We start from the raw sequence: 20,281 nt of genomic DNA on the forward strand, positions 1-20,281 counted from the left end.
AAGCAACCTGCAGGCAGGAAGACTCAGAGCCAACAAGAAAAACAACCAAGTAAAGGAAATACTCTGAAATTGCAGAAAGAACCACTGTTCCCAAGCAGGAAGGCTCGTGAAGAGTTTCCAGCAAGCATTCACAACCCAGCAGCCAGGAAAGCCAGAGCATGACAAAGTGTTATTTCTTTTCACCCAGTGCTAGAGAAAGCAGGTACAACCTTCCCTGCTTTGCTAGTCCCACATTCTCCTGTTCTGGCAACAAGCAAGTGTGAACCTGATTTAATAGCATCTCTTTTGCAATAGCTGCTAGTGTGGTTCAATTTGGGCAGGGTGGATAAAGAGAGGAGGAGCAGGGTGTCACACTCAACTTTAAAAAGACCCCATAAAACCTGAGCAATCCCCTCCACCAAAATGAAAACAGAGGAGACGTGACAAACCCAGAAATCACCTTCACACTGAATGCAGTGAGTGGCAGGAGAAGATTTGCTCCACTGAACCTGATCCGCCCTTAGAGCTGCCAGTGAAAGGTGTAGCAGCCTCTGTCCCTCAGTGGATTATTCAGTCATCTTTGAAGATCTTCCTTAGCTGGCTCCAAGCCCAGTGGAAACTGCAATATGTGGAGGGATCTCCCCAAGGGAAGAGACAACAGCACGGTGGACATCCTGCACTGTCCCTGTTCTCCCAGGCACCCCAGGAAAACCTGCAGCCCCTGGAGATCAGACTGTCCAGAGCTCCACCCAGGTGCTAAACCAGGAGGGAAACACCTCAAACTCAAATGCAAACTAAAGATGTGGCGGCACTGAGAAACTGTGTGGCAACAGCAGTTTTATCAGCAGCCTCAAAAGCAGCTGGGCTGACCCCTCTAACGCCAACATCAGGAGGGCAAGGTCCTCTCCTGTCTGTCTTCACCTACTTTTCTTCCATTATTCTAACAAAACGTGCAAGACTCCCTTCAGATTACTGCATTTTTTCATATTTTGGCTGACAGTTTAGATGATACCAGGGCAGGAGCCTTCCTACAGCTGTGCTGTGTGCAGAGAGGCAGAGACACACCACAATCCAAACTTCACCCCTAAAATTATTTCACTGGAAAATCTGCTGAACAAGACTATGAAAGATAAATCAGAAATTATAATTACAATAAGAACAGTGATCATATTTCCTGGAAAAGGGTATTCTTTAATTCCATCTTTGATTTTACCAGAGCCACCAGAGCCCTTGTATGAACTCCTGTTGTTACAAAGCATAGAAACTCATTCAATTATCTTCACATCATCTGGAAAACAACAACACAACAGTCTTGTAACTCTGGGCTTTGTCAGGTGAGCCAATTTGGTATCATAGCATCTATTTAGCATATTATAAAACAATAGTTTGTAACTTTGGTTTCACTTTCTTTGTTCTGTCCCATGATGAAACACTGGGTAAGTACGTATATGTCAGCACAGCACTTTGTTTCTAAAAGCTGATTAAAAATGCATTCTTTAAAAAGGAAATATATGGAAGTGACTTTGGAGGCCTAGATTTTAAGCTTCTTTCATTTTTTTTGACATCTGTTTGCTGAATGCATATAATTTCTCCCTTGAATTATTTAAATGTCCCAGTGCTTTTTTCATGAAAGGAAAACTGAACCCAGATGCCCAGCCTCAAGATGGAAAATCTTAAAAATACAATAAAGTAGAGTTAGTAAAAAATTTGAATTCTCATCCACTGGGAAAACCCAGTATTTTAAAGAGGCATATTCACTGGAATATCATATTTAAATTCCTGTGAAAGTTCCAAAGAACTACACTAAGAAATCCCCAAATATTTTCTTTTCTTTTGCCTTTTCCCCTACCTTCAGCCTTAAAAATGTGAATGTGAAGAGTTTGGGTGTCTGATACTGTTCTTGCAGACAAGGCTGATGAGCACACATCCTCATCCTGCCAGTTCTCAACCCGATGTAAAAAAGCCCAACGTGCATTGCAGGAGCCAAGCCTGAAAAGGAGATGTTTCCCCTTGAGAGGAACAATGTCCCACAGGAATTGCCACTGCAGGCTCTCTCATAAGGAATAGCTAATTTATAGATTCTCTATTCCCCACAGACAAAACAGACAGCTAGACATTTTGCCCTGCTTCTACAGAAAGCCTAAAAGTGCAAACCATAACAGGAATCCATTAAGGAAAGAAGCAGAATTAAATGGGATTTCTTAAAACCATAATCTGCCAAGAGATATTTTGGATTATTTTGAATAGACTTGACACACCAGGTAATAGTATTTTTCAAAGAAAAAATTAAGCCCTTGTTTAACCCATCTCAGCTACTCATCCCTGGGGTTTCCAGCCTTGCAGTTCTCCTGGGGATAGGCAGGTTGCTCACAATTTCTCCCATTAGAACACCATATTCTTACATTTGCATTTTGAAACTGCTAACCTTTAGTTAGAAATTAATTGTACTCAGGGAAAAAAAAATTTAAAAGGGGATGCATGCAAGCTTTCTGGACTGTCATATAAGAGGGATAAATATCTCAAGCAAAGCAATTTCCAAAGCAGAAGTACAACACTCGGAGAGGAAGAGGGAAGAAAATGCTGAAAATAAGGTTGCTCAGATAAATTGTTGCACTTCATAATTTTAAGATGGACAGAGATGTGGGAGATTTTGTGTCTGCCTCATTATCCATGTGCCCACAGCTCGTTAGGGCACCAGATCACCCCACAGGTCTTAACAGCCCCTCGGGGCAGCAAGGACTTGCAGGAGTGGAAACTCCTTCCCTCACACCTTAATTGGGAGTGCAGGACAACAAACAAGGGACTACAGCTGAGTCACAACCCAGAACAGCTCCAGTACACTCAGGTAAAACCACTGAAATGCACTTTAATGAAGATCAAGCAAGCGGTCACCAGTCTGCCTCTGCTTCAGACATCTCAGGAGTGTGAGCTGGGATGCTAATCTTTACACTTAAGGCACTAAATGCTTCGGAGAGCAGAGATTTCTTTAAGACAGCAGACAGAAATCCAGCTGGGCTGCCCTTTTCAACTGGCATGCAGTGAATCAAGAGTATGACCATGCCCTCATGAGAGGTTTTGATTTCTTCCTCCAGCAAAGAAGACCCAGTCTTCTTTTTCTTTCTCCCTCTCTCCATCTCTCTCCCACTCTCTCTCTCTCTCTCACACACACACAAAAAAAACCAGGCACTTTCTTCTCCCTCTTCTGCCCTCTTCTACCCTCCCTTACCATCATTACTTTGGGATGCTGCTGTCAAAACCTATCCTGCTCCATTTTCCATGACTGAACAGTCTCACCAGTCTGAACCATGGCAGTGGTTTGGAAGGCTGAAGGCAGAATTTTCAACCCCCTCAAAGGGCTTTTAGAAACCAAACTCATTATGTGAAAAGCAATGGTTTCTAAAAACCATAAGCAGCCTCAGAAAACTTCAGACTTACTTTGCGAGTCACTGGAGTAGAAGCAAACCTCATCTGGCACCAAGAAGCATTTTTTTCTGTCTTGGAAACTACACAAAACATTTATTGTCATGAGAGTGGTGAGAAAGTAGAAATTCAAAATCTGACAATCTAGAAAAAAGCTCAGAGCCCAAGCCAGTCATCATGGCTGAGCAAGTTCCTTGCTGCATGTTTGGGAATGCACAATGTCCTCATATGCTCTCGCATCCCAAGGATTCAGAGGGTACCTGGTCTGGGGCAGGACACCTGCCACTGCCCCAGGCTGGAGACCTGGCCATAGAGGCATCAGTGCTTGTGAAAGAGAAGGTGTAGGACCATGCCCTGGCAGTGAGCAGGGCAGGAGCCCCACAATAGCCTGGTTTTGACCTCTTGTTGTCTGTCAGAGGCAATCACTGAGCCCCATTTACCACAGGTCTGCTGATCTGTATGTGTTGTTACCCAGTGCAAACTCCACTGTGTGCCTGAGCCTGAATTTCCCTTCCAAACACAATATAATGGCTCACTCTCAAGTCACCTCTAATTTTTATTGCCTGCTATGAACTATGCTGCATGCAGTGCTGTGAACTGTCTCTTGGGGATATGAGGTTTCAAGGTCTCATTAATCAGCTTTCCATTGAATAATGAGTTTAAAAAAAATCTTTGGCTTTACTTACATATATACCACTTGTTGGACAAGAGTGACTCAACAGTGGAAGGAAATATCTCATTTACAGTTCTGTGCAAATATGTACAATCAGGTGCTGAAGAGTATGAGACCTCAAAAGTCATCTCTGTTTTGGAGATAAAATATATCTTGGGCAGTAATAAATAGAAAAATCTTCCTGAAGCACCAAATAGCATTTTTGTTCACACTCTACTGAACTATAAAGTCTTACAAAGCCAAAGAATAAATGCTGTTTTAACATCACAGAAAACAGTTACTTTTTGAAGCTTATGACCTGCTTAGGGTCAGGGCATTCCAGTGCAGCTGTAAATGTGTTATCATGATTACTTCATGTCTTCTTGGACTTATATTCAGCAGAAAAATATAAAATTAATCTCAAGACCTGCCAGCTTTAGACTACCCATTTTCTGAAGAGCCCTTAGGCAGAGAACTTGCTGCTAAAAAACCCAAAGGTCTGGAAAAAAATCAAAGTGACTTTTTGCAGCCATGGGGATCTGGATCTTATTCTGCTCTGGTTGTACATAATTTTTTAATGTCAAATATTCTTTGCATTAACACACTTTTCTGTCTTGGGCAAGGACAAAGGAAGGTAAGACTTCTGCTTTCTTGATTTTGCCCTAGTATAACCATCTTCAAAGGCTGACTGCCCTTTCCCTGTCACAGAAAGCACACTAACCTAGTCTGCAAAGTACCTCAGTGGGCCTCTGCTCAACCTCCCTGCTTGAAATAGAGTTGGACAGAGGTGGCACATCCCTGCAAATTCCTGCACAACAATCTCTATTGGTGTGGATTCCCCTGTCTGGCTGGCTAAGTGACCCTAACCCTTACAGTCAGAATTTTTTTCTCTAATATCTGAATTATCCTTCCTTTTGTTGGGTGCTTATGTCCATGGGCCATTTTCCATCTGGTGTTAGAAGGAGAGGGGGTATGAAAGCTTGTGTCTTTCTCATCTTTAAAATTCTTGGAAAATCACAGGCACAGAGCAAAGGAGAGAGAGGACCAAACGATACAGACTGAGCAGAATTTCTGTGTTAGTTTTATTCTCACATTAGACAAATTTGTCATTTTTATTTTATTCTAAATGCTAATGTGTGGCAACACCAGCTGCCAATTTAGAGAGACATACTTGGCATGCCAAGATTTATGTCAAAAAGCTTTGCATCCCTTACTTAATTCCCCTGATAGTCACCAACCCTTCCAGAAAGACAGATTTACTTGGCACTCTTTAAAAAACACTTACTTGATGAATGATGCTACCTCAAATCATGAGACTCCCAAACTCAAAGCTCTTTGTCTAATGAAAACTATTACTGCTTTTTAATAAGTTCTTCAGCATTTAAAAATAGCACTCCTAATTTCCTGCTCCACCGAGCACCACCTTGACTTCAAGTCAAATTATTCACAACCTCTTCTCCACCAGCCCTGGGGGATACGAGTCTTGCATTTTGGGGCTAAGTACTTCTCTCAACAGCTGTGAGAAGCTCTCTGAAGCAGGAAAGAGCAACTCACTCCTAACAGTATCAGACATCAAAGCTAAGCCACCCTTTTTTCCCTGCTATTTTAACCCAAATGTTGTAAAGTAACAAGCAGCAACACCAGCAGGATTTCTTTGAAGCAACTTATACTCAACTAAATTATATTGTGGGAGAGCAATAGCCCATGAAAGAGATAACATTACCACGCAAGCAAGCTTCAGCAGTTTTGGCTTGCTCTAGTTCTCACCAGGCACATTTCCCTCACGAAAACACCAGAGGCATAATATTCACAACACAAACTCAAACAGAAGTGTGTTACTGTGCCACAGTGTCACAAACCTCAGTACTGATATTTACAGCAGCTCTTTCATCCACAAAACCAGCACGTGGGTGCTGCACAGAGCCCTCCAGAGAACAAGAGATCTCCTTGCACAGGTGTCATTCCAAGATGCAGGCATGCAAGGCTCCAGAAACTCACAGAGCCTTCTCACGGGTGGACACTTCACCCTTCACCCCTGCCCAAGCAGTATCAGGACCAAGCACACCCAGAGGGCACAAACATCACCAAAACCAATGATCTTTATATTCCATTGTCTTGCCCTTCTTCAGAAATTGCCACTAAATACTTCTTCCACTGCTTCCTAAATTTTGACAAACCTCCAAACCCACTATATTTCTTTACATGTTTCTGTAAATCACTTTTTGAGTTACTTTGCTTTTTCTTGTTGACAGTTCAAGCATTTAAGATATTCTTAAAAGTCTGGTCATTTCCCAAACTGCCAGACTTCCTGGAAAACTGACATTCCTCAAATATTTTTAAAAATCTCCCTGTTAATTGCTTCATTAGAACATCCTTCTGTGATTATATTTTTGTCTGTAAGACACAAAAAGAAACAGTACACCCTAGTGTGACCTACTTTTCTATAAAACTAGAAAATATGTTTTTAACAAACACGGGAGATAAATTCTGCACAATATCTGCCTTTTAAGTTCAAATAGAATTTTTCTAAGGACTTGAAGGAAAACACCATTTTTCTGGAAAAAAGGCTGTAACCGAGGGCTTGGTCAAATGGTCAATGAGACCTTCCCAGCTTTCTCCTAATGGTCACTTTATATTATTTCTGATTCTGCAGTCTGTGCAATAGGAGAAAAAAAACAGTCAAATACAAGCTGTCTGTGTTTTCTGAGTCAGTTATCCAACAGCTCTGATTAGCCAGGCGAGGGCAAGACCTGGGCTTCAGCTCTGTGCCCTAATGCTGTGGATCTGTGAAAAAAATACCAGCACATTCTTTCTCTGCAAAATTTTTATTTGGGCTATTGACCCATTGAGTTCATGCAAACTGCTTTTTCCTGAGTATACAAATTGTTCATCTTGAGGGGGTAAAAAAGTAAAATCCAACGCCAACTCCTGGTTTTCCATGTGGCTAAAACTCTAGCTGGCTCCAGGAGAAATACTTGTAAAGGTTATAATGCAAAGCCAAAGCAACATCCAGAAGACTCTGCTAGAAGAAGACACATGAATACAGTGAAAACACATACTCATAAAACATGAAAATATTCATTTGCAACATATAACGCTTGACCTTCAAAATATATTAAAAAGTCCATTAGAAGATTTTAATCCAAAAGCTAAGAAAAACCTATTCGATTACATTGAACTGTAGTGTTTGTCCAAATCTCCCAGTAAACTTAACTGCAGCTTCTCCTTAATTTTCCCATTTGCAGACAGAGACAACCTTTATTCCACATGTACTTGCAACTTTCCTGTGCTAAGAACACAAGTTTTATAGAGACTCATTTCAAGCATGAGTTTGTCTAAAAAAAACAGGGCACAAGGATGCCGTGCCTAACACATGGCAGCTCTTGCCTTCATTCTCTGTGTTACAAACCTTCCTGTAGGACTACTTATGCTATAAACAGTCTTTCTGGACACAGATGGCTGGAAAAAAAAAAAAATAAAAACCTGTTGATATTTTCCTTAAGATTTTTTGACACTGTGTTTAAGTGTATATATGCTTTTACATACACACAAAAAAAATCAGACACAGGACAACCTATTCTCCTATATAAAATCTATTAAAAGAGCTAACAATTCCAAAATAAGGCTAAAATTGTGGCTGCAGGGATTTTTATTTTTTTCTCTAGGCCTTCTTCGGAAATTACTTGTGATAATAATAACAGGTATACGAATTCCTTAAGTAAACATCATGCTCTCTATCATTTTGTGCTAACACTGCCTTGGCCTTATTATACATGCAGAAGGATCTGGACTTTGGCCATAGAGCATTTTTGTACTGCCTTTAACCAGGGCTTTCTGAAATCAATAGCATCCATACGCTCCAGTGCACCCAGCTCGTTTCTCCAGGGACAGGAAAGAGGCCCAGTTTAATACACACTTAATTCAATTAAGAGCTACACAGCGATAGCTTTTAGTAAATTTTAACCTCCTCTCCACGCATCGTTTACTAACCCACCATTAATTAAACACAGTTATTAATCTAGCATGTTTATAATTACTGCATTTTCAATGAATGAACAAAAGCTATTTATGGGGTCCAACCAAACGGCGCCCGTGCCTTTGCAGCGCAGGACTGAGCACGGATGCCCGGAGCCAGCTGGCATTTCAACAGCATAAACAGCAGTCCACAGACACACAGAGGCAGGTCGGCACAAATATCTCCTGCCCAGAAGGAACGCTGCACTGGAATGCCTTAAATTTCTGCTTTGAACATTTACTGCTGAAAAACACACCACTGCCAGGTGCCTGCATACCCAGAGGACCCACTAAGCCCTGCTCACCAGCACAGCCCTTCTGCAGATCCAACAGGTTGTGATCCATTGTCTTCATGAGTGCCTTTGAAACAGCTTGGCACAAAGTGCCTTTAGATACTAGGAAATATTAAATACTAGTGTTACCATCACCTTCAAGCATGTGTCTCTCATCAAACAAAGCAACAAACCTCTGGAAAGAATCTGGTCTGAATGGAAAGGCGTGCTCATGGATGGTTGACTGACACTCCTCTGTGCAGCCAGTGTCATGATGCCATGGAACACACAACCCTGCAGAAGTGGACCTGGATAGAGGATGTGCAGCCCACACCTCCCCACTAAATCACATTCAGCACCTTCAGACAAAAAGATTAAGATTCTTCAGATGAGGCACCGTAGGACTGACATTGCATGAGGCCTAACACAGCAGCAAGGCCCAGATTACCCACAGGCCTTTCTTTGTGCGTTATCAAATTCAAACAAACTAATCAAGTGATAGCGAAGGTAGAGAAACAAAGGATTTCTAACTTACACCACTAATCCAAAAATTTGTAACAAATACATGAAAACTCAAGCACAGATTTGAATTTTTAAAAAGGGAAAGAAAAGGAGTTTTGCCTGTCTTTACAAAAATAAAATGCTAAATGTTTGTGCATGTGGCTTTTCATTCATGTGTAAATAACTGTATGACCCAACCCTCCTACATTGTTCTATCTGGGAATGTTTTTAGCATAAGTGGAGTAATGGGAAACTTAGTTTTAAACTTAGCTCACGAAATCAGCAAGAAAATTGACAGTCTTTTCCCTAGAAATATAGTGAATAGGGCATCTCGAGAGGCAACACGATATATTTATTACACTGTTTTCAAATCATTCACAGGGAGAGGATTATGCCCTGGCCACCTGCCTTTTGGACAGTTTCCATTAACATTTTCTATTCCATATCAGATACCTGTGATGGCACAGATGGCTCTGCAAGGCGGGTGAGGGCAAGACCTGGGCTTCAGCTCCCTGCTGCGCTGAACACTGAGGTGCAGTAGAGAAGAGAGCCTTCAACACTGAAAGAACCATGACAATTCTGTCCCCTTGGGTGATGGTGTCCTCAAAGTGGGAGAGGCCTTGCATGGAAAGGAGAGAACTGTGTGAACAGTCTCCCACGTGGGCAGTGGCAGGAAGTGCTGGTGCTGAATGCAGATCCTGCACCCTGAGTACAGGAGGGTCTTTTAGCAAACTGAGAGGTAGATCTGGCCACAAAGTCATATCTTGCAATGGTAAACAGTTCACTGTTGAAATGGAGATCAGTGAAGAGTGGTGTCCCTCAGGGGCCTGTGCTAGGACCAGGACTATTTAATATCATCATTGACAGCATGGACAATGAGATGTGAGATCAAGTGCACCCTCAACAAATTTTCAGGTGACACCAAGCTGTGGTGGTTTGACACACCTGAAGGACAGGATGCCATCCAGAGGGACCCAGACAAGCTCAAGGAATGGACCCATGGAAAGGAACATCATGAGGTTTAACAAGGCCAAGTGCTGCTGCTGCACCTGGGCTGGGACAAGCCCTGGTGCCAGCCCAGGCTGGGCATGAACAGCCCCAGAGCAGCCCTGCCCAGAAGGGCTTGGGGGTGCTGTGGCTGAGAGGCTGCACATGCCCCGGCCATGGCACTGCCAGCCCAGAGAGCCAAACGTGTCCTGGGCTGCATCCAGAGCCCCGTGGGCAGCAGGGCAGGGAGGGGATTCTGCCCCTCTGCTCTGCTCTGCTGAGACCCACCTGGAGCACTGCATCCAGAGCTGGGCTCCAGCACAGGAGGGACAGGGACCTGCTGCAGTGAGCCCAGAGGAGGGCACGGAGAATGATCAGAGGGATGAAGCAGGACAAACTGAGGGAGAGGGGACTGTTCAGCCTGGAGAAGAGAAGACTCCAGGGAGACCTTATTGTGGCTTTTCAGTAAAGGGGGACTTTTTAAAAAGATGGGAACAGACTTTTTAGCAGGGTCTGTTGTGCCAGGACAAGTGATAGAGATTTTAAAGTAAATGAGTGTATATTCAGACCAGATGTAAGATATTTTTGTTTGTTTGTTTGTTTGCTTGGGGCTTTTTTTGTTTGTTTGGGGTTTTTTGGGGGATGGGTTTTGGGTTTTTTTGGGGGTTTTTTTGGGGTTTTTTTGGTGGTTTCTTTTTGGTTTTTTGTTTTGTTTTGTTTTTTGGGGTTGTTTTTTTTTGTTTGTTTGGGGTTTTTTGTTATGACAGTGACACAGGCTGCCCAGAGAAGTGGTAGATGTCATATCCCTGGAAACATTCAAAGTCAAACTGGGGCTGTGAGCAACCTGATCTAGTGAAAGGTGACCCTTGCCCATGACAGGTGAGTTGGAACTAGATTCCCTTTAGAGAACGCAGCCTATCTTACAATTACATGATTTGCCAAAAACCAGCAGAAAATCTACTACATAGAACAGGACTGTGATGTCTGTAGGCCTCATCCTTTGGTCTCGGCTTTAACAAATGTGCATAGTTCAGAAAATAAGTTAGATAAGAAGAACAAAAACTTTCCTCTTAATCATTATTTAAAAATCATTATTAAATCCTTCTCTTATTTTACTTTATGGTCAAAAAGAAGCACCATTTTGCTTTGCCAGCAGCATTAAAAAGCTTTCACACCTGTTCCCAACAGCGTTGCTACACAGCCCCTGTTCACTGAACACATTTGCAACTCAGGAGCAATTGCTCCTGAAGCATATTGCAGTTTAGCCTGCTCATTTGTCTTCTAACAATTATTCTGCTTTTCAAAGAACAAACTCCTCCCCTCACATGAGCAGATGGGGAAATGTCATTTCTTGTTCTTATAGAAGGTTTGACCAATATTCTGACTTGGGCATTAAATAGAGCAGAAGTCTGCATAGCTACCTATGCTTTATGGCATAATGGTTTTTATGCATGAGCTCTGCTGTCAACAATGTCAGCAGGAATATGCATGATGTTACATGCAGTGTTTGTCAGCTGGTCGCTTACTATGCAACAAGGGCCCGGGAGCAGCAGAGAGTGGAAAATCAGAGCCCTCTTCATTTAAATTTATAATCTGCAAAATCAGGACAATGAAGGAAAATACCAGAAACTGGCCCAAGCAGTAAGATTCAGACCAAGACTCAAGATGCTGAAGGTGCAGGAGCACTCAGGAGCTGTGGTGATGACTCAGCCCGTGAAAAAATGCCAGAGGCAGGGAGGCACACAACTGCAACAGCTGGGGGAATGGACACAGCACCGAAAGCCAAGAGGCAGCAGCCTGCCCCGAACCAGAGCAGGACAAAAGCACCAGAGTGACAAGGAGCACAGGGAAAGGGGCAGCCTGGGAGGCATCTCTGCTGGGGATTTCTTCTTGGGGACAGCTAAGAGGGGTGTCCCCCGCTCCGAGGCAGGGTGTGAGGGATGCACTTGGCACCATTCATAGCATCACTGGAGACAACAGTGACAACGAGGGCACACAATGGCACTCTGTTGTGGACAACAGCTGGCAATGGCCACTACACTCAGAGGCTGCAAATCAGTTTGCATTATCATCTCATGGGTGTGCGTGCTCTAATCATATCACATTTGGTTTCCAGAAAAAGATCTGTCATTGTATTCTTTTTTTTTTTGTTTTAATTATTAAATTTAAAAAATAGTTTTCATTAAAAACTACAGACTTTGGCACTACAGTGAAGATGAGTGGAAAAAGTATAGTTGCCAAAATAAAGAAACGTAACTGCATTTCACGGAACAAATTTCCTTTGAAACCTGGGATAGGCATTATTTTCCTGAGGGAAGCAAGTCAGTGACAGTGGGGAAGGAGGAGGCAAGCGGCTATGGGAGAGGTGAGCTGCACATGGCACACAAAAATCTCCAAAGCAATATGTAACAGTGAAAACAAGCATAAGATTTCTCTGTGCTCACCATCAGGATGTACCAACACTTCCAATATTTAGCTGCTCTTTTCAACTTAGCTACCAACACTGCTTAAGACTGTGTCTAACAGTAGCTGGAAAGAGAATGGAGCAGCCACATTTAGTTCCAATAAACTGCTTATCTGCAGTTTTTCCTCTTCCTAAATAATTGCTAAAGATATATTTTATAAACTCCATATATCAGAAAACAAACTGTGGCATGCATGCCACTGTTGTTACCTATGAATTTTGCCATCCCATTTACAGGCTGGAGGGGTTTATTTGGTTTTTACATCAAGTATCAAGCAGCGAGGGTAAAACAAACAGCACAAAGCAGTTAGTCAGCCAAGTTTCAGTGCCTGTGATGGGACCCAAGCAGACATCTCAGTGATGTGCTTTGGCTCTCAAACCAGACTACTGGGAGCACAAAAGAATTGATAAAACAGTGAGTAATTATACATAACAATGGCTGAAGGATGCAGTTGCAGATGCAGCTGCTAACACATCTTTAAACTGTTGTTTTGTTGGCAAAACGAGTGCTTAGAAAAAGTAAAAATTACTGCAAGTACCAGGATGATAGTGCTGCACACCCTTTCTTGTCTCCTGAGAGAACAAAGACCTAAGTGTTGGTATGGTTGAGGACCCTTCTTGGGTGTATTTTGTTTCTCTTTTGAGTTGTTCTTATAGCACAATTGTTCTTCTTTGCATACCCTAAGGGTCAATGTGAGGTTATGCTCCACTTTTCTGGAAGAACTATCAGAATGCTGGTTGCAGACTTGCCCTCTTTCTGACCTGTTCTGAACTGAGTGTTTACATATGCAACTATTTCTCCCCTTGTTTCCAGACCTTCATTCAGGGATCTGCTCAGAGACTTCCCCTTTTAACCATACATTTCAAAAGAGCATTTATGTCCCCAGTGATGCCTGTACTACATTTGGATGTCTGAAATCCTGTCTTCTCTTCCAAAGTCAGGAAAGCGTTTTGGCTGTTTTCAGTAGCATACTGAGCACCTCTCCTGGTGCAAAGGAGGGGACAGATCTGTGCAGCCTGGGGAGCATATGAGTGTGCCACCAGCCCACAGGGCTGGGCTGCACCTGAAATGCCAACAGGATCCAGGGCATGCCACCAAAAGCTTTTGCAGCAGACAGAACAAGAGTCTGTTCAGGGAGATTAAACCACTCTCACCCCCAAAGAGTCTGGAGCATAAAATATTTTGTCTGATATTCCTCTATCAGACAAGAACAGGAGACTGTAGGGAGGTTGGTGAGACAGACACAGACTTAATTTGAGAAGTTAAGCCATTTTATTCATGGAACTGCTCTGCAACACTTGCAGTATTGACATGAGCAGACTGTAATTGCCAGGATTGTTTTCTGCTGAGTTCTCACTTTCCAAAAAGTCATTACCCAATCAGTATGGAAAGTCATTAGCTAATCCCCTTAGGATCAGACTGTTAACAGAATTTGGTGGGCTGGCCGAAAATACTATATATCAACACTGAAAAAAAGGAAACATTTTAAGGATTACTCAGCTGCACTGGGCAGAGCCCCTGCTCAAAGGCTGGGTTCTTTTCTGTGCCAACTTCAATCCAGCCAACTGCCCAACTCAGTTCTGGGAGAATTTCTGACCTGTCCTAAATTGTGCCAGTCTACAGTCCCCACAGTCACTGCTGCCCTTCTAACAGCATGTTTCCTGTGCCAGCAAGAGGAGCTGCAGAGGTCACTCTGCACTGGTGGAGAAGGTGACCATCAGTGGGCAACACACTGTGTTGCAAGATAAACCAGGCGTGTGCAAAACCCAGATTAACTAATGCAAAACCACAGGCTAAAGAAGAAAAACAACCTAAGGTTTAAAGACTAGAGTCTAGGGAATTGGCTGAGGCAAGGGAAGATACAGCAGGCAAGGGATATCAAGGATACCTGGATTTAGCAAAATCAGGGAAACTGGGTAAAGAGAAAATTGCAATTTGAGATGAGGATTTTCAAGGACTATTTCTTAAGAAAAATTCCAGGCAGAGTCCTGTGGTTTGGTGGAAGACTATTGTTGGCCAGGGTGAAGGCAGCTGAGTGCCAGCTTGGCTAAACAACTTTTCTAGAAGTAATGATTTAGCTAAGGCACATCTTGTCTCTAAATGCATGGCAGCTTGCTTTTTTTTACCAGTTATTTCTCCATTAAAAATGTGTCTTCTGATGAAAGACAGCCATTCGCGCTGAGCAAAAACTGGTGGTTACCATGGGAGAGAAAATAAAATTCAATTCCCAGTAGGTCTGCAAGTTCCAAGTACTTCCCTAAATGAGCTGCATGCATGCAAAACATTCCCCATGGGATCCTGACACAGAGGAAGGTGCACTGCTGCACAGGCAGGAATATGATGATGATTTGATGACCATCTGCACCTGGTAGCATCCATAATATGATGGTGATGGAAACATATAGAGGTAGAAAAAAAGAAACCGCCCTGATTTATAAAGTAGAATATCACATTTCTAAAGAAATGGCAATGCAAAGCTAAGTAGAGGCACCAAGTGCCCCTTGGTAAATATTGTGGATTTTTCTGTTTTACTCTCCAGAGTTCAGCCCTTACAGATAAGAGAAGCCTTTACCCAAAACTGTGAGCACCCCAGCTGTTATGAAGAATTCTCGCAGCATCTGTGGGCAGCACAAGTCCTAGCATACAAAGCACTTTGTCTTGGATGCAGATATCTTGTTCTCTGCATATAAGTCATTATACCAACTGTGTTGCTGTCACAGGCACTTGTGTCAAGCCCAGGCAGTGCCTATCAACCTTCAACAACATACTTATTGTCTGCAACAAAGCACTTAGAATGTTTTGCAGAAAAGGGTTGAAAAAGGGAAAAAGAAAATCCCCCGCCTTCTGCAGATGCACATCCTTACTTTAGGCTTTGCTTTGTTATACACAAAACACTAAAACTGTCTTAGCTGGAGGAGTAGCTCCAGCCTGCACACTTTTGTGATGGCCAGACCCAGAAGCTGCTCCTTGCATGGCTGCTCAGCATTTCCAGCCTGTTGACACAGGCATCCACAGGGGACTGGCACATCCTTCCACGCCAGTGCCCAGCTCTCTCCACGGGGAGCAGCAGCAGCAGCCCAGGCAGGCAGATGCTCACACCATATTTTTCACAGTAGCCCGAACTTTGGAGTGTGTAGCATGGGAAACTGCCCAAGAGGCCAGGCCTGGCAGCCATGGAGCTGGCTGCAGCCTGGCATCACACTGGCAATTAACTTTGGCTGTCTATAATCTGAGGGGAGGACACACCACACCACACCACATGGCACAAAAATCCCTCCCACTGACAATGACTGTGCTTTTTATAAACTAAGTGCCTGTTTCTGCTGCAACACTTCTCCCAGGAAAGTAAAGCAGAGTGCAAAATAATGCTTGGAACACACTGATTTTGTACATATTGAGAATCAGGACAGTGACATCACAATATTTTGCTGAAGTGAAATATTAATTGCAGGTCTGTGGCACTGCCTCCTTTCTTCGTGCAAAATATTAGTGATATAATTTGTATCCATGGTACAGAAACTGTGACCTGTTGAATAAATTTGGAACTATCATTTACTTAATGGTTTCTTCCCCCCTGATTTTTTGTTGCTTTTAGGAGAAAACCCTCCCACACAGTCAAATATTCAGCTGCAAGAAAATAGTCTGAAGTCATTCAAATCCACAAAGCAACTCAAGTTCTGGTTGTCTCCACATTTACAAAATTGCCCTGTGGTATTCTGGAAGATGCACAATTTTTGCAGCAGGGTTTTGAGGTAAGAAGGAAGAAGAAATGCCCAAGATTCCCTAAATCTTTCCATCTTATATTTTGAAAGGAAGAAAGAAGCATTTAAATTGTTGCTGTATAAAAAGGAACTTCAATAATATTTTGTGTTAAAAAAGATTTATTTTTTTTTGCTTATGTACTCATATCTGGTAAAGTCATCTTCATAAAGAGGTTCAAAAAAACCCTTAGAAATAAAGATAGCCATGACAGATCATAAGCAGCATTTTTCCATGAATCATCTCCATTGCATACAGTGAGAAAGATTCCCAGACAACCTAGTAGGTGATCAACAGATATATTCCAGATTTTGGATATTTTACTGCAGGGGCGGGTCCCTCTGTGGAAAGGCTCAAAGAGAGGAATGTATGTATGCTCAGAGAGGTCTGAACACATTAAGTGTTCAAAGCTGTGCAAGGCTGCAAAAATTACAGAAGTGAACTGTACTATATGCCCATTGAGAGTAAAGCAAAAATTAATCAGCTTAATTGCCAACAAGGAATATCTAGGCTACACATCAAAAAAACCTGCAAGGAGAGGGCAGTGGAGCAAGCTGCTAGAAGATGATTTTGCCTTAGGTTTTTTGAATAATAGGCTAAATAAGCTAGGACCCATTCATCAGGGATGGCCTAAGCATATTGCTCTGCTCTAAGATGGGCAGCTGGATTCTACAACTCCATTATCCCTCTGGACCTACATTCTGTTGACTTTCTGGTCCAGAAATTTCCTCAAAACAAAAATAGACACCCATCAGAAGACAGACACAAATCCCCACAAGGCTGAGAGCACTCCCACAGAATGCTGTGCTCTAAGAACACAATATTTTTCTCTTTTTCATACTGACCCCAAAGCACAGTGCAGAAAAACAGATATTCACAGAGTTGAAGTCAATACCTGTCTAACAGTAGCTAGGCATGGGTAAAGCAAACATCAGTAGAAGAAAAGTTTCAGGTCTGATTTCAAGAGCAAAGCAGACACTTTCAATCACCAAGCAAAACAGAGATCGTGTCGTTCACCTCCAGATAACCATTCCCACAGTAGCATCAGAAAGAAAATCCATGAGTGAACCAGGAGAGCCAGCTCCACCAGTGACAACGAGTGCCATTACCTTGGTTACAGACTTGCAGGAAATTCAAATAATTTGCAGTACCAGTGCACTGGAGATGATGAGTCAGAGATGCGTCTGGTCACGGAGCTTCAAATCAAGACAGAAGATTCCCTGGCTTCCTACTGAGCTCTGGATGTACAAGAGCACCAGCTCAGTGTCCACAGGCAGCACAAATGTTTGGGATCCCTCTAAGTTTCTGCAGTTTGTGCAACGGCAGATCTCACCAGAAGGGTGAGTATTTTCAAAGATATTCCCCTGAGGCAAAGAAAAACATCTGGCACCCCCCTACAAAGTGTTCCCTGCCACCCACACTTGGGCTGGACACCACATTGTGCTGTCAAAAACCTCAATCTGTTTTTAACAACTAAGGAAAAACATTTCCAGCAAAACGAAACTTAACCTCAATGTTCCTTTCCCAAGTGATGCCTCCTCCTTTCTGGTTACATTTAGGGGGGTGGAAATTCATGAGTTAGAAAAAAATTAGTAAATCCGTGGCCACTGCCGTTCCCCTGCCAAAACAAAAACCAACCAAACCCCACCCCCAAAAAACCCAAACAAACCCAGCGGAAAAAAAACCCCCTCTCAAATGAATCTAAGTTCTACCTTGTCTTGGTTTCTAGTTGATCTAAAACTTACAAGTCTCCCATGTGAAAATGCCAGAAAGGAAGCAGGACATCGACTGCCTGCCCCTGGGATATACACAGGCACAAGGAGGCAGCAGCAGAGAATTTTCAGCCATACCCCAGGGAAACCAGCCGTGAGAGTGAGCAGCTCTTCCCCAGAGAGCCACAGAGCAGAAGCCAACATCTCCCAGTAGCAGACAGATTTCAATTTTTCAATTTCTCTGGCTGAGCTCAGTAAACCAGTGTTTAAAACCGAGACTTACTCTTTTCATGCATCTAATTAACAAAGAGGAAAGAAAAGGCGAAGTGCCTTTGAGAAGGTGATGGTTCTGGCCAGCTGATGAGGTTTGTCAGGGCTCAGCAGTGTTTACTGTCTGCAGTCTTTTACTGCATCCCCATTCTGTGGTGTCTAAATGCTGCATCTGACACCATACACCCAAATGCACACCATTATGTATTCCCAGGGTATAGATGGGGTTATTTGCTGCTTGCTGCAGCTCCTTTGTATGCCTTCCCCAGGCAGCATATTTCTGGAGTTTGAGGATGTGGAGCTGAACCATTCTACCCATCAAGTCCCACCCCCAACACCATCTCTGGCCTCTGTGCCTCTCCATGAAGCATCTTCTTTCAGTTTCACAATTGGCACACACTCCCCACTAATATTTAAGGAAAATTATGATAAACAGCATGCAATATATCCCTGATATTTGCCAAAACAAAGATGCAGGATTCTAGCATTCAAAATCATGCAGGCATCTTAAACCCAGTCTGGGGTTTCCAGGACCTGCCCTGGTCATGGGAGATTAGACTGGTTTGAAGAGTTACTTGATATCCTGCCTTCCTGTCCTGCTTTTTCCAGCTACCCGAAAAGAGTGTAATTAAGCCCTTCTAAAGGACATAAGAAGCCCATACTTACATAAGAAGCTTACAAATGAACAATCAAATTACGGAGTTTTGGGCTTTATACTTAGATGATAATTGAAGATACATGGATAAGCATGAAAAGGAACGGCAGTGCACAAGCCTGCTGTTCATACAGATGCATGATAACACCAGCACATGGTACCCTTGAGTTAACCACCTCACCAAACAGGATGAAAGCATATAGTAACATCAACAACAGATAATATTGTCATTCCCTCTGAACTCATGATTTCATGTACCTCAGTCAGGGATCTCTGCATATCTGATCCCATAGATACAACCTGATATTGCATATCTTCATTGCATTAATTCCCTTTTATTGAAAGGATCTGATGTTATTAATTTTTACATCCATTCAATTTAATATGCTTTTTCCCGACAAATACTTCTAAGACAAAATAATTTAAAAATCATTGTAATTAAGCCCTTTGTGATGGCTTCCATTTGAAAAAATAATAGTCAAAGTCCTGAAAGAGAGGCAGACATTAATTAATAAATGCATTTACAAAGCAAGCTCTAAACCTCTGACAAGACTTTGTCAGAAATACTCAACAGCCATAAGTTTCTGTTCAAAGCCCCACTAAGTCAGGTGGTAAATCAATTCCAGCTTTTCCTCTATAACTCAAAAAAGTCTTAGGTACTTCCAAAAATTACAGAATTTGAAGAGGGGGAAGGGCAGGCCGAGGCGATAAAGCAGAGGAGTCTCACACCAGATTTCCTTAGAATTATTATGGTGTCTATCATAATTCAGCTTAAAAACCCAACACAGTATAGGCCAGCTCAACAATAATCATCACCATGAGTCCTTTTGTAGGAAAGGTGCTTGTCAAAGCAAAAGTAAATGGACAGTATTTGTTCATGGCTAGAAACAAGCCTTTTAAAGTCTAACCAGGGTGAACCCAGAACCACTCTGCAAGCTGAGGTTTGCCTGTCTGTTTTTTTTTTGTTCAGCCTGATCAGCTGGTGGTGGCTCCTCCAGATGGGTACTTTGTTTAGATAAATTGAACATTACACTTCAAGACACAACATTTCAGCCATCAAGGCCCCTCCACGATGGAGCAGGGGCTGGAGCAGAGCCTGGCTGCCTCCAGCAGCCCCCTCTCTGAGCATGCAGAAGCAAGGCAAGTTCTAATGACCCAAAGCCCCACAGTGGTACCTCTCCAGTGCTGGCAAGCACTGACAAGGCACACACAGACTTCAAAGAGGGAAGGGAGTATTTCATAGGAGATATTTTTAAGTCAGACAGAAAACAAGATTCTCTTTTACTTATGTTACACACAAATATTCAGTTCCCCTCTATCTTACTTTCCCTTTCTGTGTTTGCAACACTTCTGTAGATGCTGTCTTTGGTTAAAAAAAACATACTTAATTGTATTGTTGGATGCTCAGCTTTTAAAGCCAACAGTTTTTTGTATCAAGGCAGAAAATACAGTCCTATAGCCAGAGTTAAATAAATTACTTAAGAAATCATCCAGCTGAAATAGGTTTTCCACGATTACGATAAATTATAGATGTGATTTGTTGGCATATTAGTTGCAGATGCCTGTGTACCAGTCTGCTGGCCAAAACATTCTAA

The 20,281-nt window shown here is 42.6% G+C and overlaps 1 protein-coding gene and 1 long non-coding RNA gene across 4 annotated transcripts in view; both read right to left on the reverse strand.

Annotated features, from left to right (window-relative positions):
- PDZD2 (PDZ domain containing 2) overlaps positions 1-20,281 on the reverse strand; it is a 203,143-nt gene that overhangs the window by 153,548 nt on the left and 29,314 nt on the right. The window lies entirely within an intron of this gene.
- On the reverse strand, positions 7,470-10,022 carry LOC135290661 (uncharacterized). The gene is made up of 3 exons (XR_010353426.1): positions 8,532-10,022; positions 8,371-8,460; positions 7,470-7,510 (listed from the first exon to the last, which is right to left on the reverse strand). It is a non-coding gene; the product is annotated as an uncharacterized LOC135290661 (long non-coding RNA).

Source organism: Passer domesticus, chromosome Z (genome assembly GCF_036417665.1).
Source record: "Passer domesticus isolate bPasDom1 chromosome Z, bPasDom1.hap1, whole genome shotgun sequence".
NCBI lineage: Eukaryota > Metazoa > Chordata > Aves > Passeriformes > Passeridae > Passer > Passer domesticus.